The sequence below is a fragment of the Callospermophilus lateralis genome, chromosome 11 (assembly GCF_048772815.1).
Source record: "Callospermophilus lateralis isolate mCalLat2 chromosome 11, mCalLat2.hap1, whole genome shotgun sequence".
In the NCBI taxonomy this organism is placed as follows: Eukaryota; Metazoa; Chordata; class Mammalia; order Rodentia; family Sciuridae; genus Callospermophilus; species Callospermophilus lateralis.
The window spans coordinates 66,242,937-66,268,210 of NC_135315.1; the positions used below are offsets into that span (position 1 = coordinate 66,242,937).

At 47.1% G+C, this 25,274-nt stretch overlaps 2 pseudogenes; one reads left to right on the top strand and one right to left on the bottom strand.

Moving 5' to 3' along the window:
• Positions 1–8,258: 8,258 nt before the first annotated feature.
• Positions 8,259–10,619, bottom strand: LOC143642321 (chemokine-like protein TAFA-3; annotated as a pseudogene).
• Positions 10,620–13,887: 3,268 nt separating this feature from the next.
• LOC143637785 (protein phosphatase 1J-like) lies at positions 13,888–23,807 on the top strand (annotated as a pseudogene).
• Positions 23,808–25,274: the final 1,467 nt, after the last annotated feature.

Here is a 25,274-nt window from a genome sequence, read left to right on the forward strand (position 1 = left end):
GATGCCGTATGAGGTTTTAGATCTACAGGCCGGAAATCCAAGAGCACAGCCACCAGCTGCTCAGTTTCTGTGAGGGCCTCAGTGTGGCAGGGCATATGGGTGTGTGCAGAAGAGGCAAAACCCACTCCTAATAGAAAGGCATTAACAACCAAATCTCCTTTTAGAGGTTCCACCTCACATTACTTCAAATTACAACATGAGCTTTGAAGGGAATAAACCATAATCAAGCAATAGCAATGATTTTTGGAGAAACTGGGGTAATAAGATTTGCATAGAGAAATTGGAAGATCAGAGGAAAGCCTTTCAAACATTTTGAGCTCAGGCAGGCCAGCTACTAGAGCAGGATCCTAGAGAGTCAATAGAAGTCTTGTTGTCTCTGTGTCTGAAATATGGACTGGTATTTTTGTGGGTCAAAAGGGCTGGAAGTTGCTACTACATCTGGTAGTGGCATGGGGCAGAATAAGTACAACCTGGAACATGCTGGAAGTAATTGCTGCTTCTGCTAAATTTCTCTGCCTTCCACATAATTTAAAAATATATCTTTTTACCCAACCCTAACCATGACAAGAAGATGATTCTGGAAAATGTAGTTCTAGCTTACCCAAATTGACCCTATACAAAACCACCATACACCGTTTATTAGCTTCTTGATATTGAGTAAATTATTTAATGTCTATGAAACTTAAGAGGTTCTCTGCAATTGATGTGGGCAATGCCTCCTTCCACTGGCCACTTAAGACCATTTGGCCATGTGACTTCTGTAAGTCTTTCCCTAGTTAGGGTCACCTCTCTTTTCCAGGCACTCCCAAGAAGTCTGCATCTGGCCCATGGAAAATGCAAACATCTGCTCTACTAAGCTCTCAGGGGTGCACTCACCCTGAAGGCAGTCATCTGGACTCACTATCAGAGCAGCAATCCTGCCACAGCCACTTGCCTTTAGATCATCTTTAGGCCTGAGTCCCTTAACCCCCACACATATACCAATGATGCCAGTCAAACTCTCAGGGTTATTCCCTCTGGAATACCCACCTTAAGGGTTATCATAAGAAAGAATCAATACCCTTGGCTAAAGGGGGTAGAAAGTGACATCTCTCTGCAGACAGCTCTTCAAGTGCACCTTTTAGCCTCAACTGTTAGCCTTCTGAGAGGAGGCAGGTAATGAGCTGTTGACCACCCACTTTACAAGTCTGAACAAATAGTCTTGCATCTTGATTTAGAATATAGGGTTGCTTGAGAATAATTCATACCCCACTTTCTTTTTCCAACCTTTAAGATTTCTCTCAAAATTTTAGGACAGGAGGGTTCCATTTGTCAACCAAAAATAACAACTCTGCTCTAAGGAATAAGAAAAAGATTTATTCTGAGCCAAACATAAGTAACCATGGGCTGGGAACAGATTCAAATTTCCTGGAATCACATGGTTCTCCTGTGGAAGAAGTTGAATGGGCTTTTGTAGTCACAGAAGAAAGTAGATGGGGACTACAAACAGATGGAGAAATCTCTTCTAGAAGATTCTGGTGTTATCTTTCATTAACTGAGGAAATCTTGTACAAGATTCAGATGTTATCACATTTTTACCAAGCTTAGTATTCATTTCAAGAGTTTTATTTCATAGTAACAAGAATGCTAGGGTCGGATACACAGATCAATAATAAAAAGCTATTAAAAGAGATTAAAGATAGCCCAAAATAACTTGGCTCTTGATCTGCAACATTCCATCTCTCCACTCAAGATATGTTAGATGTTCAAGATCAAACAGTCTTCAGGCTCTTTGGAGATCTTTAGTTCATTTGTTTAATATATGGTTACCTCGCATGGTACTTGATACATGGTAGACATTCATTAATAGCAGTGATGATGGTACATTGCCAATCACCCAGCATGTAGGTCAATCCAACTTTTGAAAATGCATAATCATTTTCAAAAGTTGAACTCCCTTTCAGAGTTAGTACTCTCATAAATGGTTTAAAAGGGGCTATCTTTTACCTATTCTACAAGTCTATTCCAAATACATGAATAGCCATCTGGGTCCAGTAGCTGCTGTGCCCATGTCCACCGCAGAACCACACTTAGTGACAAACCACAAGCTTAAGGATAACGGGATCCAGTTCAGCTACTTGCCTTGGGGGAAGAGAGAAATGAGTCCTCTCTACCCTGTAATGGAGTCCCATCTTAGCCCAAGCAGGTGGAGGAGCAATGTACAATTATGTGCTGGGCTGTGTGCAGCCAGTGTGCCCTGGTCTAGCCATCTGTCTTGATTAATCATCTCTGTGCTGAACTAGTTTGTACGTATTTTGAATATCATCCTTGCTTGTAGATATGGAAATACAAAAATCCACAGATACCCCAAACACCAGCAGCATACATGCATGTACAATTATATCATTACCCCAAGCTACATATGCAGTTTATTCTTTTTAAAGTATTTTTCTAGTTGTAGATGGACACGATATCTTTATTTATTTATATTTATGCGGTGCTGAGGATCGAACCCATTGCCTCACAAGAGGCAGGCTCTCTACCACTGAGCTACAATCCCAGCCCCTGCAGTTATATTCTTTAAGTTTAAAAGTAGAAACAACAAGAACTTGGAAAGCATGAACTGAACTGATATATGGAGTGACAAAACTTTAGGGAAGGCTCTATCTGCTCCAAGTCTACTCTTGGCATCTCTCTTAGTCTTTCTTTCTTTCTTTTTTTAAAATTCATTTATTTGTATGTAGTGCTGAGAATCAACCCAGTGCCTCACACATGCTAGGCAAGCGCTCTACCACTGGGCCACAGTCTCAGTCCCTCTTTCATAGTCTTGATGTCTTCAATTCTTTTCAGGTATCACAAGTGACAATGGAAGGGAATAAAGGGGACACATGCACACTCAGTGTCAGACAAACAGCCCCCTCAAAGCAGGAATACAATGCAGTCTCATTTTCCAGATTGTGAAGTGTGCATATTAAGAAAGCTTAAAAAAAAAAAAAACACTTTATCAGAGATTGGCAAAATTGTTCTATAAAGGCTCAGATAATTATTCAGGTTTTTTGAGGAGGGGGGACATATGGTCTCTTTTAAAAAAAATTCAACTCTGGGGCTGGGGATGTGGCTCATGCCGTAGTGGACTCGCCTGACATGTGTGCGGCCCAGGTTCGATCCTCAGCACCACGTACAAATAAAGATGTTTTGTCTGCCGAAAAACTAAAAAAATAAATATTAAAAAAATTATATCTCTCTCTCTCCCTCTCCCTCTCTCTCTCCCTCTCCTCTCTCTTTAAAAAAAAATCAACTCTACTGTTATAGCACAAAAGCACCCAATAATAAGTAGGCAATAATAAGCAAATAAACATGGTTCTGTTGCAATAAAACTTTATTAATAAGAAAAGGTGAGAAAAGAGTTTCATTTACAGACTCCTGTAGCAGAGTGTAAGAACCTAGAAGCCATCAGGGCTGGCTTTACATCTTTCAGGGGTTGACAGGGGCTCCATCCCGTTTCCTCCAGAAAAGGCAAAAATGAATTCTGTCATGGCATTAGTTTTGTTTTATTGTGTCCTGTGCTCTGGTGTTTTGATGCTGTGGTGAAGTGATGCAGTACTGGGCTTGAACCCAGGGGCACTGACCACTGTTATATCCACACCCCTTTTTACTTTTTATTTTGAGACGGAGTCTTGCTATGTTGCCTGGGCTGACCTCAAATTTGTGATCCTCCCACTTCAGCTTCCCCAGTCACTGGGATTACATGTGTGCCCACTGCACCTGGCTGCTTCTTCCCTCTTTCTGTGTGTGTATCTCTAATGTTTCCATTTTTTTTTCTTCTGTCATCTTGCACTCAAGCCATGAAAGTGTCCAGACACTTTCATGTTTATAATTCTCCTCCTCTTTCTTTCTCTTCTTCTTCTTCATCCCTCCCTCCTCCTCCTCTTTTTCTTCCTTTGTTCTGGATATTGAACCCAGGGGTGCTTAACCACTGAGCAACATCACCAGCCTATTTTATATTTTATTCAAAGACAGGGTCTCAAGAAGTTGCTTAGGGTCTTGCTAAATGTTAAGGCTGACTTTGAACTTAGATCTTCCTGCCTCAGCCTCCTGAGCTTCTGGGACTACAGATTACATTTAGCTTCACATACATTCTTGCTAACTACTTTCCAGGTCCCTCATCAGTTCTGGGGTAAGAAGTGATGTGCAGTAATGAAAAGATCACTTGTCTGGGTGGGTCATTGGGCAGAACAAGCCAACAGTCTGCTGCGTATCTTTGGGAAAATTACCTAAGCTCTCCAAGCCACCCTTTCCTTATTGTATAAATGAGCGAGTTAACTAACTGGCCCCTGAAATACCTTCCACCTGTGAGCTTGTGATTTTAGCAAGCTACAGCATCAACTCTGTGCAACTGTCTGGGGCCATTAATTAAGATGTCACTCACAGACCTTAAGGAAACTGGCAGGAGGCAAAGAAATCCGCTACGTGATCTGTAACTAGCAACCTTCCTAAGGCCTTCACAGCTGAGGGGCAGAGGGTGCCTGTGAACTCAGAGGATGTGAGACCCAGCACATGAAGGGGAGACGAGAAAGACAATCCATGGAAACCAATTTACATTCTAGGCTCTCATTGTACAGCCTCAAAATACACACAAATATTGACTTAGTTGGAAACAAGATCCCAGGGAGCTACTATTGGAAAGTGGGACACCTTCTCCATCAGATCCTCTCATGTGGGGCTTTTATGGCCATGTAAAGGATACCCTTCAAAGCCCTTCAGATAAATATATGAATAGGTTTGAAGAAAATATGGCCTTGAGGAGCTAATAAAATAAACTACCAGATACCAGCATGTGTCAAAGGAAAGCAGTCTCCTCTGAGCAGGGGTGAGGGAGGCCAGGGAAGGTAGGAGAATGAGGTTGGCTGGTGTAGAGGCTGGCACTGGTTGGCTTATGATGAGCAGGGGCCTGGAGCTCTGTCCCTACTGTCTAGACACAGTCTTGTGGGTGAGGAGGGAATGGAGGAGCCCACATTCTGGCCTCCAGAAGAGCTTTTATTGCCTGACTCTGCTAAAGTTGTCTCACTTGTAGTCTAAATAATTAACTTATCCATCCCTAAAGGGGCATTCAGAAAAAAACAAAACCCACCCCTGCCCTCAAGTTCAGGTTTCCATGACACCCAGGGCAGGCCAGGAGCCTGGGAAGCCATCCCAAGCTGCAAAGGTGGCCTGATTTCAGAGGTTCACTGGGGTTAGTGACCTTCTGAAAAAGGCCAAGAGTTGCTTTTTGTATTTGAGCTAAAATTTTTTGCAATTTTGAAAGTTTTTTTAAAACCAAATGACACAAACAACAAAAACAAAGAATGTGCAACAGAGACTTCTGTGGTCTGCAAAGCCTAAGATATTTACTCTCCAACTCTTTCCAGGAATAGTATATCAACCTTTACTCCCTCCTCCAGGTCCTTTCACAGCCCTGAAGGAGGCAAGAATGGCTTTGATCAGCTCCCTGATAACCCCACCCAAGAGCCCACTGTATGCAGAGATTATGGTTGTCACAGCACTGATATTTACAGTCCAGCAAGAAGCTGGCACCATTGTTCACCCCATTAACAAAAAAAGAAAGAAAAAGAAAAAATACACTAGGGTTGGGTGAGGGAGACATCAGTCTTGATTCTACTGTATAAAGAGGTAGGCAGAGAGGGAAGAACTGAAACTAGTCCCAAATCATCTTATTTGCCTTCTTGAGGATCAGAAAGTGGCAACATCCCAGTTGGTTTCTGATGACACCCTACCCCTAATACCCTGTTGATCCCCACCGTCACAGAGGCTCCATCCAAGATATCTTATGGTGCCAGCTGACCCTCAGCCCTAGACGAAGGCTCCAGCCTACCACCTCACCAGGTGACTTTGAAGGGACAGGACTTTGGCCAGCCATTCACTCCTCCCAGACTTTCTCCTAGACCCAGAACCTCTGAGAGCATCACAGGCTAAAGACCATAAAAGACATGGGTCAGAGCAGGCAATGGGGATGTGGGGATGCCCCACTGCAAGTGGGCTGAGTGACCTCTGTGTTATCATGGAGTCTATTTGGAATTTGGGGGACTTAGGGCAGAGTGGAGACAAAGTGACTCTACATCCTGGTGTGTGAAGATTCTGGGTTATTGCAGATAGGAGAACAGAAAACTTGGTCAAAGTGTCTAGCATGTTCCAAGTAAAATGTTGCTACTGTCCAGCCAATGCTTTACAGGGTCAGGTGTAATAAGGAATGTCTATGTTGGAATTCCAATGTCAACACTAGTGAAAGGCTACAGTCTTAGAGATTCGAAAGACCAGGCTGTGAGCTCATGGGATAATCATCTCAATCTCAGCACTCTGGGGCTCAGTTTCTCTCTCTCTCTCTCTCTCTCTCTCTCTCTCTCTCTCTCTCTAATGCTGGGGATCAAACCCAGACCTCACATATGCTAGGCAAGTACTCTACCATTGAGTTACACCCACAGCTCTTTTTATTTTGAGATAGGGTCTTGCTAAATTTCTCAGGCTGTCCTCAAACTTGTGATCCTTCTGCCTCAGTCCCAGAGTTGCTGGGATTATAAGTATGCACCACCACATCCAGCTTTCTTATCTGTTACAATAAGCAAATGAACAGAAAGGTGAGGGGCTTGGATGAGGCTGATTCTAAGGACCTGCGCATTCCATACCCAACAAACAGCTCAAATATTCCATGACTGCACAGATGCTTTGCTGGAAAAGTTGTCACAATCATTGCTTTCCTTTCCTAAATCAATCCAATCCCATCCAAATGTGAGATCACTGGCCTGGCATAAGGGTGAAAGCTTTCCTTCAACTTGTTAGCAGTTTACCAGGGAATCAGCATGCATGGAAAGGTGATGAGTGTGAATTCTTATCTTTGTGTCTTGTGATCCGGGAGTAGCCAAAGAGCTTCAAAAATTTCATCCCCAAACTCCTACCATGCCCACAGCAGGTGGTTCAGAAGTCATGGTGCCATAGACTCTCAATGACCCAAAGTATCTGACTTCAATTCCTCAGCCTGACTGGATATTCCTTAAGGGCAGGAATTGTGTCTTGACCTTCTTTGTCTCTAGCAGAGCACAGTTTTCTAGATATGTGGTTGGAGATCCTTCCATATCTGCTTAGCGACTTGATTAAAATCAAGAGTGGTAATGCTGAATTTGACATGGAGCATGAGTCCAGGTGAGTGAATCTCTTAAATTTGCTGGGTAATGACTGGATGCCATTCTTCAGTCCAAGGCTCAATCAAGTATCTCCTGTCCAGGCTGTGATCCCTAAGAGCTATGTGTGACCTAGACAACAAATAATAGAGGAAGGTAAGATGGATCCATTCCAGTGTGCCAGAGACTCTCCAGGATATGCAGGTCACAGTGCTGCTGGCCCCTGGCTCCTGAAGCAGGCCAGGCTGGGAAAGTTAGCCCAGGTGGACCATGCAAACATAAATCAGGCACACTTTACCCACTATTTGCTTCCAGGTCACTGTACAAATTGCAAGCACAGTGTAGGCTTTATGGGCTACAAACCTAAACATATAATGTGTTGACAAATGTCACAAGCTCTGTGGTGGGTCTCATTCTCATCTAGGCTTAGGTATATTCAGAATGGCTGTCTCCTTTCTCTGCCTACAGATAACATGCTCTATATCTAGTCAAACTCCCTGCTCCATTTGTTCTGTGCTCTGGGAAAATGGTTGCTTTCTTCAAAACTATTGATGCTGCCTTTCCTTCTCTTCTTGTTTGTTTGCCTGTTTGATGTGTGTGGTGATGGGCACGGAATGTAGAAGGCAGTGCCTTGGCTTGCCCCGCAGTGTCACTAATCTGTACAAATGGTGATGACAAAGAGATGCAACTAATTAACTATGACACACATGGAATTTCTAACAACTTTGATAAAATTTTAATTACCCTTTGTTTCATGGGACAGGCAACAAACCATGAAAATAATAATCCTCTTGGGTGCTGTCACAGCATACAGAGCAATTTGACAAGAGGAAGGGAAGTATGAACTGTAAGGAGTTTAGAATTGTGAGAAAGGGGGGACAGTCCATGGAGAAGTGATGGGCAGAGTGGCTGCTATACCTGGAATTCAGGTAGGAGGAGAGACTCCTCCCTGAATTACCTAGATAGCTTCCCCAATTCCCCACTTTGTTTGTATAGACTTGATGTTTTCCAGAAGCAAACTCTCTGTAGGCAAAGAAGAGAAATCAAGGCATATGGACCATCAAAAAATCTGCCAAAAAGACACGCCTGGATTTCTGATCCAGAGCCCTAACGCCAGTCCCCAGAGTCTGACTGTACGTGGAAGGACCACCTGGGGACGCAGTGAGTATCTCACTGCTCACAGATACCACCTTGGGTCATGCCATCCTGCATCCCCAGGGCTCCTGTTCCCCCTTGGCTCCCCCAGGTGAAAGGGGAAGAAGAGGAGTAGAATAAGGTGTCCACCTAGATACCTTAGTGGTTTTGACTTTGTGTCCACTGCTGCAGCTCCATCCCAACAGGTCCGGGAGCACCTTACACTCCTCCCCTGGCAGGCAGGGCTCCACCACCTCTGCAGCACGATGGAGGCTGTTGGGGCAAGAGGCAGGAGTGCAGCTCTAAGCTCTCTGTGAGCACAGCCAGCAGTCAAGAGGGGGGGGTCTACGAATGAGGTATACATTTCCACACACCCCTGGCATGAAGTTCCATGTTTCCCTTGTCTTCTGCCTACTCTGGGCTCCCCAGAGAGGCAGAACAGTTGAGGTTTGGGGACATACCCCTACCAACTTTAATCCTATAGGTCCCAGCATCTCATCAAAGACATTGAGGGGGAAATGAGGCAGTTGAAGTTGCCTCTGAGGCAACAATGTCATTGGCACAGAGGCACCAATCTTCAGCTTGGTGTGTGTGAGCAACTATGCACCATGTGCAGAGGTCCACAGACCAGGAGGGCACAAGCTGGCATGCATGTGATCATGCTGGGCATGGTTACTTGGATGCCACTTAAGCATGAGAACAGAAGCCAGAGTTGATAGGTGGGAAAGGGTGATGTGAAGGAACATACGTGTCCAAGTAAAGGCAGGGTTGAGAGTAGAGCATGTGGAAGAGTCTGGGGAGAGAACAGTAGGTGAAGAGCCCACGTCTGAAAGGCTGTGTGTGGCAGATAGCCTAAAGTATGAGGGAACGTGTCTGTCGGTGTGGGCTGGGCAGTGAGGGACAGCACACAACAAGAGCTTTCCTTGTTTACAACACAGAGATAGTCATATCTGCCCTCCTGTCCCCCAGAGGGTGCCCCATCATTTGAGACTCTGATCATGAAAGCCCTGAGATGGGTATGAAATTGGATCCCCAGCAGATGGCAAGGCCCAACCAGACCTCCTTATCTCTCTGCTCAGAGTCCTCCTGACCAGGGCCTAGATTCTCACTCACCTTCCACACAGGAGGGTTTGCCCGCATAGTACCAGCCACCTGGCCGGAAAAGCAGGAGCATTTTACAGTCTGGGAGTGCTCATCAATACGGTTCCTATTGCAGCAGTGGTGAGAAGCAATCACCTCACAGGTGCCCTGCTTTACAAGGACTGATGGGGCCAGCCACATCAGATCAAGTCCCCAGCCCAGGCCTCCAGCCCTGCTCCCCTCCCACCCACCTGCTGGTCCTTGAGCCCCTTCTACCTGCTAGGGAGAAGGCCTTTCCTTCCTTCCTTTCTTGTTTGTGTGTGTTGGGCAGGAAGTACTAGGGATTGAGCCAAGAAGCCCTCTACCACTGAGCCTCACCCCAGCCCCTTATATTTTATTGGGAAACCAGGTCTCGCTAAGTTGCTAAGGCTGGATTCAACTTGCTTCAGCCTCAGAAGTCACTGGGATTACAAGTGTGAACCACTACACCTGTCAGGGGGAAGGTTATTTAAGAAATTTCCAGGGCTTTGGTTTTAGCTCACTGATGGACCACATGCCCATCAGCATAAAGTCCTGGGTTTGATCCCCAGCATCACACACAGAAAAATCCAATGGAAGGGGAGAAAGAAGCAGATGAAATCTTCCTGTTTCTCCCCAGTGAAGCCACACTCATCACCCTTTGGCAGACCCTGGGTCTGAGCAGAAGAAAGCTGAAGTCCCGCACCAGGTCTTGCCCTGACCTCCCTGCTTTCTCAGGGTGAGGACAAGGGCCCCAGGGCTTACAGTGCGTGGGGAGGATCATCCGCTTATATAGGCTTTAGCAATCCCAGAAGGAAAACCCCAGAATTAGGCCAGGAGGCTAGACTTAAGCCCCCACCTGAGGGCCTCTCTCTCTGCAGAACACCTTCTGGCCTGGAAGGGACAGAGAACAGTGTGTCTGCCCAGGCATCCTCCTGGTGGGGATAGCAGAAGGGAGCAGTTGCCTGGGTGATAAACAGAGGAGGAGTCAGAACTCTGAAATCTATGGATTTTACTTTGCCTCTGAGATCTGCTCGCTGTGTGGAACAGTGTGGGGTGTTATGCAGTTTTCCAGGTGTGCTGGAAAACCTCCTTCCCAGTCCCTGTCACCTCCCCCTAACCTGTGGCAGTCGGATGCTGTGAGGAAGCAGAGGCCAAGAGGGTCCACAGCCACATCAGGCACAGTGCCAGCAGCCAGTGGCCTGCATTCCAGTTTTGCAGGGCCCTTTCACTCATCGTGTGGAGAGAAGGGCACACTTGGCATAGCTCCAGGCAGGAGGGGCTCTCCTAGTGCCCAACCCCAGTCACTTCTCTGTGCTATGCCATCTGGGAGGCAAGGGTGGGTAAGATGCTCACCTTGTCCACTGGCAGCTCAAATCTTGGCACAAAGTCACTGTAGGAAGCAATGGATGCCACAGAGAACAGGGGAGCAAGAAGGGAGAACCTGAGGAGGAAGTGACATTTAAAAGGGGTCTTAGAGCTGGACAATGTGGCACACTTGTAATCCCAGCTGCTTGCAATTCTGAGGCAAGAAGATCCAGAGTTCAGAGCCAGCCTCAGCAAAAAGCAAGGCGCTAAGCAACTCAGTGAGACCCTGTCTGTAAATGAAATACAAAATAGGGCTGGGGATGTGGTTCAGTGTTTGAGTGCCCCTGAGTTCAATCCCTGGTATCCCCCAAAAATTAAAAAAAAATGGGCTGTGGTGTGAGAGGAACAATCATGCTAACTCCCATTTTTTTTCAGTTCTTAACCCAGGAATGCTCTTGAATTTTTCATGACTATTCCAAAGAGTAGGATAGTTATTACCTATTTTATAGATGAGCAAACGGAAACTCAAAAAGTCTGGACACAACCCAAACAGCCACCAGTGAAGGACTGGCTAAATGCATTGAAGAGAATCTGGGCAGTCTCTTCCAAACAGCTGTGTAAACACAATGGAAAATGCTTTATATAATGATGCATGCAGTGATCTCCAATGATAATCCACAGTTAAGAGGGGGCAGCAACATGTGGGATCATGTGCATAAAATGTGTAAAAGAAAGGGATTATTTTTGCTGCTTGAATAGGCATAAACTAGATCTGGAGCCACATGTGGTGGTCTGTACCTGTAAATCTCAGCAATTCTGGAGGCTGAGGCAGGATTGCAAGTTGGAGGTCAGACAGGGCAACTTAGTGAGAGCTTGTCTCAGAATACAATAAAAAAGGGCATGCACTTTGGAGGCCAGATAAGTCTGGCTGAAGATTCCTTAAATGGTGTGTCCTGCAGTGTCCTGTTAGTAGGTTCTATACCATGCTCTGCATGTCATTGATGTAGGATCCATATTTTAATACTGTTCCTAACATTGCATTTAATAGCAAGATGTCTTTGACTTGATTTTATTCTTTGTAATTCTAGGAACAAGATTTTAGTTTAGCCATTACTGATATTTTTTAAAAAGGGATATGATTTCTTGCACATCACTTCAAAAGAGAAACAAGCTTCGGTTCTCAATGCTGACCTTTCTTTTTCAGGTACAAGTTTTCTAGCTCAGACAACTGAGAAAAACTATAGACCATTCTTGAGGAATTGGTTACACATTGTTTTTCTATATTGCAGGCAGATTGGGTTGTGATGGTGGTGTGCAGGCAGATACAGGATCTGATAGCCTGGGATGTTCTCTACTAAAATGTTTCTTTGTATCAGAAAGTTTTAGTACAACAAAATAAAGGACAATTTCAGAAATAATAATTAAAAATAAAAAGTGCCAAGGAAGTAGCTGGCAATAGAGTAGCCCTGAGTTCAATCACTAATAACACACAGACACACACACACACACACACACACACACACACACACACACACATACACAAAACACCAAACCAAACAAAACCAAACCTCACCAAACAAAAATGTCAAAAAATTATCTATGGAAAAAACAGGAATAACATTTTTTTGCCATTTAGAAGGAAAAGTGGTTGGCTGAGAAAGAAGATGACTTATTTTTCTACCAATTTCTTTTTTACTCCCTATTTATTTTTTCCTTTTTTGTACCAGGGATTGGACCTAGGGATACTTAACCATTGAGCCACATCCCCTGACCCACGATTTATATCTATTGTTTGTTTGTTTCTTTGTTTTGAGAAAGGGTCTTGCTAAGTTGCTTAAGGCCTCGTTAAATTGCTGAGGATGACCTCGAACTTGTATCTTCCTGCCTCAGGGAGTTGCTGGGATAACAGGTGTGCACCACTATACCCGGCTCTTTTTCATTTTATGAGTTTCAAACCTGGGGAATGTAATGGCCATTAAATTTAAACAATATTTAAATTTAAAAATGAAAAGAAAGCTAATGGAAGTCAGATGATTTGCCAAGGTCAGGCAGCATGGGGGTGGCAGGCGCCAGAACCCAGCAATCTTCCCTATGCCCACCTTGCTTCTGAGCCAAACTCTCTTCCCCTTTCCTTATCCTCCTCCATCCTTGGTGGTTCAAACTCCCAAATCTGTTCCAGAGAGAGGGCTAGAAATGGAGGGAATTCCATCTGGGAAGTAGAGGTACACAAAGGCTGAGAGCTGCCCAGCCAGATCGGGCAAAAGCAGTCTCAGGAGACATCAGAGTCTCAAGCTCAGGGATAGACCCGGGTCACTACCTCTGTTGCTCACCTAGCCCCTTGGGTCACTGTTGACCTCCCTCAAGTGCCAGCACAATTCTGAGAGTATCAGGGATCAAACAAATGCCAGGACCCAGCTGCTCTCTTAGAATAAAATGCCCGATCTCTGCCCACCCCTCACACTTCATATCTTCAACTGTTTTTTAACTTACCTTTTGTTTGGATCTTTTAGATTCAGTCTGCTCATCTGCTGGTCTCAGACTCACTCCACCTGGACAAGTAGGAAAGATTTCAGTGAGCTGTGAGGTCCAGAGGGAGCCCAGGCCCTGGTCTGGTAGGGTAAAGGAAAGCTTGGGAGAAGGCAAGGGGGTGGGCTGGCTGGAGTCCAGTTCTGAAGCTGTTCTAGGCAGGGGCTGAGTCTCTTCTTCTGGCTTGGGAATGACCCTTACAGAGTCAGCATGAGCTTGGGACCATTGTCAGGCAGGAGTGAAGCAGCATTGGGAGGAGTCTAAGAATCAGCACTGTCATCTCTCTGATCTTGGAACAGAGCTGAGGATCAGGGGAGGGTTCTAAGCAGAATCTGTCAGATAGATCCCTGCTGGGAGAGACCTCTGGGGAGGATTCCCAAGCCCTGAATCCTCTTTGCCTCTACCACCAATGTCCCATGGCACTTGCTTCCTGGACTTATATACAGCTGGCTCAATTCTGCCACTGTCACCCTCTTTCACCCCACAGAGCCAGAATGGGGGTACAGCAGGTCTCTGAACTTCAGGCCACAGCTCCCCAACACCTTCTCCTAAGTACTCCTTCTTTTTCAGCCTCCTAAATAGGCAGAAGTGAAACGCAGGATGGTGAGGCCCTGGAAGGAAGAGAACACTGCCTTCTAGCTCCCAGCAACAAGGGTCCTACAAAGGGGGAATGAAGGTGTTCAAAGGAAGTAATGGCAATATCCTGGGGATAGGTAAGCTCCCACCTGTCTGGATGTATCTCTTTCCTGAATTGGTCTCTCCTCTCTCCACCTCTATCAGGAAACCTCATTTCAACTATTAGAAATGCAACTTCTCCCAGGTGAGTGGTGCTGGGGATTGAACCCAGGGCCTCAGGAATGCTAGACAAGGGCTCTACTTCTTAGCTACATGCTCAACCTCTCTCTGGTGATCTTGTTTCTGAGCTTCCAGACCCTTCAGTTCCACTCACCTGGTCTCTCTTATGAACCCCAAGACTCAAAAGATCTGGGGGAGGGGAGAGGATTGGGGATAGAGGAAGCTGCAGAAAGCTCCTGAAAATTTTTCTTCAACTTCTATGCTCTACCTCAGTTTCTCAACCTGTTTCCCCCCTCATCCAACCCATGCTATAGTGAGACTGAGTGAGCAGCCTGCACACCAACAAGGAGTTGAAGACGTGAATCACAAGAAGCTCCAACCTTCCACAACCTACCCTCACCCACCCCCAGTGTCCATTCAGTCCTCCATAATTCTGAGCACTTTCACAGGGATCTACCTGCCCTACAGCAGTGCCCACTGTTTACCTGCTGGCCTGAGGTCCGCACTGCCTCTGAACCTGGGACCAAGACTCAGAAAGCAGACTACTGTCGGGTGCCTCCAGTTTGAATGCAGTCCAGTTCAGGGCTATCTCTGCGTCCCTCACCAAGTTGCTGCACCCCCAGGATGGCGAGGCTCTGGCCAAACCCATATCACCCATGCAGCAGTGATGAGAGCTCTGGTCCTGGCTTCAATCAGTCGGATCCTCTCTGATCCTCTCGCCTGAAGGCCAGGGAGCATGCTGCGGATGCTGCAGTCTAGGCTCAGGTGCCTCCCCACTCCTCCAGCCCTGCGCCAGCACCGCCGCTTCCTTCAGGGCAGTGTGGGGCGCTCGGCTGGGCTGGCAGGCGCAAAGGCTCAGGACAGAAGGAGGGAGGGGAGAACCACTGGCCCCTATGGATTTGGTCAGATAGGTAACCCTGAGGAAGTCCTCCAAAACCTGCAGGTCTCCTGACGCCTAGTTCTGTGGTACAGGGGAAGGAGGTGATGCTCAGAGGTGAAGGGAAGCAGCGGGATGGGGGTGGCGGTGGGGTGCTGGAAGTGAGGAGTCATTGCCTGGACCTGCAAGGTGTCTTTGAGCTTTGAAGATTCCAGAACTGCATTGTCCAGTTGGGTAGTCGCTAGCTGCATTTTATTTAAATTTAAATCTAAACTCATTAAAACTTTACTTAGCACTCAAATGATATTTAAAGTGTCCAGTAGCCACAAGAAACTAGGAACAACTGTATTGGGCAAAGCAGATATAGAACATTCCCATGGTTTCAGAAAGTTGTTCCATGTCCTCCTCCTACTAGGGCTTGATTAAGGGGCCTTCTACTAGAGTTACATCCCTGATCCTTTTTATTTCGAAAGGAGGTCTTTTATGAAGGGGATATATATATGTGTGTGTGTGTGTGTGTGTGTGTGTATATATATATATATATATATATATATATATATATATATATATATATACACACATACCCCTATGGATGATGGGTGTGAGTCTCAACTTGGGAACCAAATTCTGGGACCCAGTGTCTGCATCAGAGAAAAATTGTAATATAAATTTCCACTGTAGATTTATTTATTTAGGTACTGGAGATTGAACCTAGGGGTGCTTTACCACTGAGATACATTCCCCAGTCCTTTTTAATTTTTTTTTTTTTTTATTTTGAGACAGGGTCTCACTAAGTTGCTTAGGGCCTTGTTAAATGGCTGGGGATGGCCTCCAAATTGCCATTTTCCTTCCAAGCCCCTGGGATTATAGGCATGCACCACTATGCCTGGCAATTGTATAATTCTTTGTAAGGTTATATTTTGTATGTGAAAAGTACTAGGAAAATAAAGGGCACAGAGGTTCTGTGAGTTTTTCTCTTCATAGGAGGGACATACCTCTTACTGAAATAGGGCTCTGGGGTTGGGGTAATATGTAAGGAAAAGGCAAGGATGAAGAAATGGTAAGCAAACTATCCCTGAAACACCAAATAATAAAAATAATAGGCCCTGAACCCCTGCATGTGGACTGTGAAAAAGGGGCCTGGCTTGAGGCTCTCCAGTCCCCCTTTATGGCTAGACATTATCAGTCTGAACTAAGGAAAATATCCCACAGATTTGCTTCTTCCCAGCCTGCTACCTTTCTCCTCTCACCTTCTGCCACCTTGATATGAGTAGGGGCAATGACCACGTTACCAGGTCTGGGGCAGTCTGAAGATGGAGGAGGTGTGATGATGTCAGGAATGGGTGGGTAGCTAAGGGAGATGAAATTCTTATGGTCTGGGCAGGCTGGGGTGCTGTTCAACAGCCCACAGATGCTGCCAACTTCCCTGGGGATCATCTGGTACAGAAGCAAGGGGTCTCCAGGCCCTAACTCTTTGGCCTATTTTTGCAGCCACTCCATAGATGCTGGAAAGAGAAGGGAATAAGGAGCTGTGTGACAGTGAGAAGTGATAAGTAAACTATCCCAGAAACACTGAATAATAAAAATAGCCAGGAGTCATATTTTTCTTCAGTCTTTGAGCTGGCAGTGATGTTATGTCATTTATCAGAGAGCTGGTTCCTGTTTTTCTAAAACAGGAGAGGAACACCCATAACAAGCAGCAGAGTGTTCTTTATCCCAGTCTTTGCTGCTCTGTGGGGTCTGATGTTTTTTCCCTCTTGTGACTTCATTTGCTCTGGCTTTCTGCCAAAATCTTGGGCATAATTACAGAAAATCCATACACCTGAGTGACTTTTGTAGGCCAGGAAAGCCAACCCTTCTGGGAGCACAGTTTAGCCTGGGGTACAGAGTATGCTATTGTCAAGAAGCACTCAATGGACAGAGCCGAGAGGTAGGGTCCCTATAATAAACTTGATTCTAGTGGCCCATGATGGCTAGCCCAAATTGCATTAGGGCACAGAGACCTTGACCTCATTTGAACTGTGTGTTGTGTGGGCGTACCTGGGACCTAAAATGATCTATTCCCTGATACCAGGTTTAGGAATAGAGCTCTTCCCAGGTCAGGTCAGTACCACACTCCCCCAGGAGGCAGAAAGCAGAAAGAATAAGCATCCCACCTGGTACTTGGTCTAGTTTTAGTCCTGGAGCAAGTGGGCTTTTAATCCACCCAGGCAGGAGTTTAACCTGGCCTCTGTATCCCCCTGGTGAAAGAGAACTTGCCCAGCATTCCAGGATTCCCCAGCCTCTGAGCAAAGAGAGAAAGGCAGAGGAGGAACCTCATCCCTCTAACTGCTGTCATCTTCTTCCTAACTCTCCCTCCCTGATTTAGAGAAATTAACTTGATTCTCAAGTCAGAACCAGGTTTTGGTATCAGGAGACTGATGTGGTTATGAATCTCTCAATGGCCATATGATCTCTTCTGACACGTCATATTAAATGACAGGTACTTCCAGTCCCGTCTCATTTGTAAAATGGGAGTGATAAATTGGTGTATAGAGTGTGCTTTGTAAAAGGCCTACTTCCCAGTAGGTCTTCTATAAATGGTATTTATTTGTTTATTATATTACGTTGTTATTCTTATTAACTGATGAGAAGTCTAAATCTGAGTGTACGGGGAAGGTTCTGAGAAAGTAAGTGGGGTAGGAGTGGCAACCGCTCTCCCACACGTGGAAGTGGCCTTCAGAGATAACAGTAGCGTAAAGAGTCCAGGAATTTACCCTGCCTCTCTGATCCAAGGTGATCAGCTGTGACCTGCATGGTTACCATTGCCTCCACTCTGCACCAGCTGGCTGCTCTCGCTCTCACTCCAGTATCTCCAGAGGTGTTGTCACACCAGCTGTTTCACACCCAGCGCCCCGAAGCGTCTGTTTCGCTCTGAGGTCATCAGCTTCGTTGCCCTGAAGGCAGCCTGACCACCCTGAACCAGGAGCGGGGAGACCACCTCCACCACCCTCGTCACAATAAGGAAGGTCTAATTGATGTCTCTCCTACAGCACGACTGAAGTAAAATTTCCTTCTCTCAGACCTTTCCCACAACAAACCTTCTCCCTCTGAGAAACTGCTGCAGGACGAAGCCAGAATGAGGTGGTGAAGAGATCGGGAGCCAGTGGGGCGATTTCCTGGGTGGCCTACAGCTAGGGGAAGTTCTGCCTGGCACAGCCCCAACCCGGCAGGGAGCCAATGGCCTCAAAGGACCAACAGGGGTAAGCACCGCCCACGCCGAGCCCTAGGGGCAGGGCCTAGGCCGTGGCCAAGAAGCACATTGCTAAACCTGGTGCGCTCGGCAGTGGCGCACCTGGTGAGCTCTAGGGGTGCTTCACCTCCGCGCACCAAATCCCCAGACCTGCCCAGCATGACCTCGGCGCCCCCGGCCACGGCTCCAGAAACGCCCAAGAGCCCTCCAGCGAGGCCAGGGAGCTAAAGCGGGGCGTCAGCAAAGACCGTAGGGGCTCCAGCTAGCTTCTCCAGACCGACCTATCTGCAGCTGAGTGGGGGGGGCGGGGGCGGGGCTGCTACGCACAGAGGACCACGCGGGCCAGGCTGTGCAAAGCCCTCCGGACAGGGGCCGCAGCCTTCCCTGGAGCACTGGCAACACCGAGTGAGCGCCCCCCCTCCCCACCCCCGCACCCAAATCTGGATGGGACTACCACTTCTCCCCAACTCTGCATCCCCGCACCAGGGATGCGCCCCCCCCCCCCCGTGCTGCGCTTGGAGCCATGAACCCCCCTTTCCCGGGACCTTTGCTATCCTCTGGGCTTCGGGCACCACCCACTCCAGGCCCTCTCTTCAACTGGGTGCAGCCTGAGTCAACTTCCTCAGGACTTTGTAACTCGTTGATCACCCTCATTCTCTCCCCTCAAAACCCCGTTGTCTCCCAGAGCTGGGGGGTGGGGGATGGGGGCCCCTGCCAAAGATGAGTTGGCCAGTTCCTAATGGCGGCTTGGCAGTTTAAAGCCTAAGGGACTGCCGGGTGGAGGCGGTTGTTCAAAAAGGGGATAGTGGTTGGAAAGTCTATCAGCAGCTTCCCAGCCCTAGAGCCCCAGTTCCCTGTCCCTCTTACCATTCCCCTCACCCTCCACACCCAGAAATAGCCTGACACCAGAAGGCCACCGGCTCCCAGGGTCGGGGAGGGGACAGCCCACTGCAGTGGGAGGGTACCCTTTGGACTGCATTCTCCAGGTGGACCTATTGGTGCAGCAGATCAAGGAAATAGACCCCTTGATCAGGACGGCGGGCATGCTCCTATGCTACATGATTTTTTTAATGTATCTACCAGAAAACCTAACCCTGAGGGAGTTGGAGATACTGAGATTGCTGAGAAAGGTGGCTGGTGGTCTCATGGCCCCAACATCACCTCTTTTAACTTCCTACAAGGGAGAAGTTTGTGGTTAAGTGGCTCCTTCCCAGTCCAGGTGGGCCTATACTCTTACTCTACTTTCAATTCCTCTTTCCGGATCTGGGCTGAAGCACTTCCTCACTGCCAAACAGGCAGAAACTTTTGCTGGGTAGTTTTAGGGTGAGGGTGAGTGGGCCCATCAGTTTTGGATTGCTGGGGACAAAGTACTGGGAGAACTGATTGAGGTTGGAGGTTGAATGAAGGGTCTTGGTGAAAAGAGAAGTAAAGCTTCTTACCCTCATCTTGGCTACTCCAGCAGAACCCCTGAGGGAGCCGCTTTTGCCACTTAAGGGGGGATCTGAGGCAGGCAGGTGCTACTGTCTACCTTTCTATGAAGTAGGGCCTGCCACCAAGACAGTATTCCTCATCAGTTCTACCTGCTCCTTTTCTCTCTGGCCTGAATCTCAGGTGGCTGTGACCTTTCTCAGCTTGGCCAGCCGACAGGGGAGGATGTGTATATGTCTAAGGTAGGGGTTATTCCAGGACCTCATCTGGTGTCCAACCTGATGTGGTCACTCTGGCCTGGCAGGGTCATCAATGCTGGAAAGAACCTGCACAATGAGGACCAGGCTTGCTGTGAAGTGGTGTATGTGGAAGGATGGAGGAGTGTTACAGGGGCCCCTAGGGAGCCTAGCTAAAGCCCAGTAAGACCTCACCCCTTCTCTTAGCCTCCAGAGACACAGACACTCATCCTAAGCGATATCAGGCATCTGGTTTTATTTCTGAGACTGCCTCCTAACTCACTAGCTTTCTGTGTTTGCCACAGAACCCTTATGTGGCATTGAATCATTAAGTCCTGCCATGTCAGATGATTGTTTACTTTTCTACTTCAAATGTAGATGTTTGTGTATTAGGGATAATTTAATTAATTACTGATGCTGATTTTTGCATCTTTTATCCTCAGAATTTGGCTTTTTTGAGGCTCTCCTTTCTTTTGACACATAGTGTGCCCTGGGTGAATAAGTGAATAAATCTAATTAGCCTGTAATGCCAACCTCTCTGATATTTATTGGATGCCTACAGTCTTTTTCTTTTCCCTATACTATACTATACTATACACGCACACACACACACACACACACACACACACACACACTCACACATACACACACACACACACACACACACACACACACACACAGATTTACTCACCTTCAACTTTTCCCCCCACCAGGGACTCTGCTTCTATTATTGGGGCCTGTTTGATGGACATGCCTGTGGTGGAGCTGCGAAATGGCCTCATGGCTCCTGCATCGCCACATCCGGGAGCAACTAAAGGACCTAATAGAAATACTTCAAGACCCCTCACCACCTCCCCTCTGCCTCCCATGCACCTCAGGGACCCCAGGTTGCTCTGATTCTACTCACTTGATTGGTCCTCAGTCTTGCCGGTCTTCACAGAAGGAAGTGACTCATGAAAGCCTGGTGGTAGGGGCCATTGAGAATTCCTTCCAGCTCATGGTGAGTGGGAGGCCTGGGCCAAAGGCTGGCTAGGTAGACACTCTGGCCAACTGTGTGACAGTCAGGTGGCCTTAGGGACTGACCCTGAGAACCTACAACATCATTGAGAGCCAGAGCAGAGTTTGGTTCTGAGGGGAGGCAAAAGGGATAGTGTTTCACTATTTTTCAGTTGTGGTCTGGCTGTGCCAGATGATTTCTGCAGATGGGAGTGTGGAGGGTGGCCCAGTGTCTGCAAACTCTTCTTTTACTCTCCTCCCTCTTAACCCTTACTCACTTGGCAGGATGAGCAGATGGCTTGGGAGCGGGAGTGTCATGGCCACCAAGTAGAGGGGGGCTGCTATGCACTGGTTGTGGTGTACCTGCTAGGCAAGGTATATGTGGCCACTGCAGGTGACACCAGGTATGGAGGAGAAGGGCTTTAAAAGTGGCTACAAGGGACCATACTCTCTAGGATGGGGGGATAGAAGAGTGAGGTGGTGGGGTTCAAAGTCAAATATTGGACTTGGCATGGTGGCACATGCCTGTAATCCCAGAAACTCAGGAGGCTGAGGTAGGAGGATCACAAGCTCAAAATCAACCTCAGTACTTTAGTGAGACCCTATATTAAACTGGGTCTCAAAATAAAATCAAAAGGGCTGGGGATGTAGCTCAGTGCTAAAGCTGCCCTGGGTTCAATCCCCAGTACTTTAAAAAAATAAAATATAATATTTAAAGAAACCCCAAAGATTGAAGGAGCTTGGAGGACCATAGATATAAAGAAAGGCCTGATATATCCACAAGGAGAGGAAAGATGGAGTCCTGGATAAGGGGTCCTAAGTGGAAGGCCTTTTCCCTCTGGAATTATCCATGAAGGGGGCTGAGGAGAGCCAGGTCTTTTCTGTCTCTGGGCAGGGCCATCATTGTCTGGAATGGTAAAATCATTCCAATGTTCCGGGAGTTTACCCCGGAGACTGAGCACCAGCGTCTTCAGCTGCTTGTAAGTTGGAACCAAACTTCCTACCCCCATTGTTTACTGGTTCTTGTGCCTCTCTGCACTCTTGTCCCTGAGAATACCCCCCCAACCCTACTCTCTCTCTCTCTCTCTCTCTCACACACCACCACCACCACCACCACCACCACCAGCAAACACAGAACACTCCCTACTGGGAGCTTCTTGGGAAGGCGGCTGTGTGGGCTGTTGAGTGCAGGGCTGAGCCCAGGGGATAATGCTACAGGAAGGAGCCTGAGCTGGCTTGGAGCACCCACTGTGGCCCCAGCTGAGGAAGGAAGTAAAATCATAGGTGGGGGAGGGAACAGAAAAGGCCCCTGGGCTCTGGAACTGGACTGCCTGGATACTGAATCCTGGTTTGTTGTTCTCTGCTAATTATGTGACCTTTGGCAATTCCTTAACCTCTGTGTGCAGTTATAGTTCCTAACCCATGGGTTGTTTTGAAGAATAACTGAGTTAATATGTGTATCAGAATAGTGTGTAGCATGTGGAACTATACTTAAAGGTCTGCTATAATAAATAACATGTAGCCAATACAGTGTGGTACACCTGTGATTCCTGCAACTCAGGAGCCCGAGGCAGGAAGAGCATAAGTTCAAAGACAGCCTCAAAAAATTAGCAAGACACTGTCTCAGAATAAAAATTAAAAAGGGCTGGGGATGTAGCTCAGTGGTAAAGCACCCCTCAGTTTAATCCCCATTACTGCAAAAGAAGAGAAAAATAACATAATCTATATATTGTACCAGGGTATGCTGTGAGTGTAACACCCTCTGGCCCTTTGCTCTGTTTGGCCATTCTCAACCCCAGGGATTCCTGAAACCAGAGCTGCTGGGTGGTGAATTCACCCACCTTGAGTTCCCCTGCAGAGCTCAGCCCAAGGAGCCCGGGCAGAGGATGCTGTACTGGGACCAGAACATGACTGGCTGGTAACACTTCCCTCAGAGCTGGGTCGTTCCCATGGCAACCCAACCAGTCCCTCACCAGTAGCAAGATGGAAGCTGAAGGCTGGCCCAAACTGGGAGTTGGGGAATGGGGCCCTTCTAAGGGTTTGTGTGCTTGTGTGCAGCTCCTAGAAGAGAGGGGGCTTTGATGCCTAGGTGATACATCTACTCCCCCCCTCCCCATGGCTACAAAAAGATCGAGCTGGAGGACCTCAGGTTTCCTCTGGTCTGTGGGGAGGGCACAAAGGTAAACTCCACAGTAGAGGTGGGAGAGGGCAGGAGGACCCACCACAATTTGTCTAGGGAGGTGGAGGTTCTACCTGAGGGTAGGTGTGGGAGGGCTGTGTGGTTTCAGAGAGCCTGGCAGAGGACTAAATAGAAGTCCCCCTCAATGTTTCCCTCAGGCCCGAGTGATGGCCACTATTGGGGTAACCCGGGGATTGGGAGACTACAACCTTAATGTCTGCAGATCCACCCTGCCCATCAAGCCTTTCCTCTCCTTCTTCCCTGAGGTGAGCTGTATGGGGGCCTCCTTAACTATACCTTCCCTCCTCTGTGGGTCTCAAGCTGGCTTTCATTCAGGGTCCTATTATCCCCAAGCTCCCTGTCCAGCAAACCCCACACCTCAATCCTCCCTATACTCTTTCCCCACCAGTTTCGAGTGTATAACCTGACACAGTATGAGCACTGCCCAGACGATGTGCTAGTCCTAGGAACAGATGGCCTATGGGATGTCACCAATGATTGTGAGGTAGCTGCCACTGTGGACAGGGTGCTGTTGGTCTATGAACCCAATGACCCCAGTAGGTAGGGGTTCCATGGCATGATGGTAAGGGGATGGCACTGGCAAAGGAAAGGGCAAAGGGAAGCAATGCTTGGTGACCTCATGTGGGCCTCTGTGTCTATTTTTCCATATACATGAATGTGCACATGTGCTCCTGGCAGGTATACAGCTCTGGCCCAAGCTCTGGTCCTGGGGGCCCAGGGCACCCCCTGGGATTGTGGCTGGCATCTCTCTAACAACAAGCTGGGTTCTGGGAATGACATCTCGGTCTTTGTCATCCCTCTGGGAGGGCCGGGCAGTTACTCCTGAGGGGCTCAGTCCATCACTCCCACCACCATCTAGCCTCTCCATGCTTACCCTCTCTCAGTCCAAATTCTGCAGTTGCCTCCCTTTAGTGGCAGTTTAACCAAAAAAGGGATATCTACTAGACCCAGAATTACAGCTCTTGGCAAATAAACCTGGTGGATAAAGGTGTGTGTCTTTATTTGCTTTGATTAGAAACTAAAAGTTAAGGAAAAGTTATGTGCCATTGTGGAAAGGACATCAGAACAGCCCAAAAAATGAATTTTTTTCCAGGTTCTTCTTTCTGCCCTCTCCTCTCCTCAATCCACTCACTTGCCCTGAGTGTTCTCAGACACTTCTGTAGCTTCATCCATCTGCTGATGTTTCTTCCATGTTGGGGTCTCTTCCCAAATCTTTCCTGAGCTTTAGATTCAAACATACCAGTCATCTCCCAAACATTTCCATGAAAGCCCACTGGCACTTCACCTCAACACATCTCAATCCACTATTTTCCCCGTAGCATGTTTCTTCTCTTACTTCATCTTCTCAAAGGGCATCAGCTTGGCTGCTCAAATTAGAAATCTTGGAGTTGGCAACCCTTTAATTTCCTCTTCATCATGCTAATCAATAACTAATACCATCATGTGCTATATGATGACAATGAACTGCATTTATGATGGTATACAACATATAGCCTTGGTGTGTAGTAGGCTATGCCTTCTCAGTTTTTGTAAGTACACTCTATGATGTTTACACAACAATAAAATTGCCTAATGATGCATTTCTTATATCCCCATAATTAAATGATGCATAACTGTATTGTTGAATATATACATTTATGTATCTGTGTGTGTGTGTGTGTGTGTGTGTGTGTACCTTTTCCCACATATCTTCACTCCCACTGTCACCTCCTTAGTTTTTCATTATATTAGTTTCCTAACTCTAGCAGCTCCTTGCTGCACCTGAGTAAAATTCACAGTCAACTCCTGGGCATGGCATATAAGGACCTTCATGGTCTATCTCCTGTTTCCTTCTCCAGCCTCATCTTCCGTCACCTTCACTGTCTTCTGGGGAGTTCTCATGACTCTGTAGGCCTGCAGTAGCTTCAACTTGTTATTTAAAATATACACATCAACCTAATTTGAATACTTCATTTGTTCTTCAGGGCTGGGCATCCCACAGCTAATGCATTCTCTCCACCCCCCAACAGGAAATGCCTCCTGTATGGCCGCCTGCAAGAGTTGTCCATAGGGAGTGGCAATTAAGAGCAAGGTCTCTAGAGTCCATTGGTTTGAATTCTAGGACCAGACCCAACATCAACTCTGCAATCTCTCTGAGCCCTCATTTGTTTTCTCAGTAAAATGGAGATAACACTACTAGGCCATCAGGTTATTATGAGGACTGAAATACTTAACGTACATAGAGTCAGGTTCCATAAGAGTTAGATATCTTGAGATTGTCTATATTCCTCATTTAGACTGTAAATTATTTGAA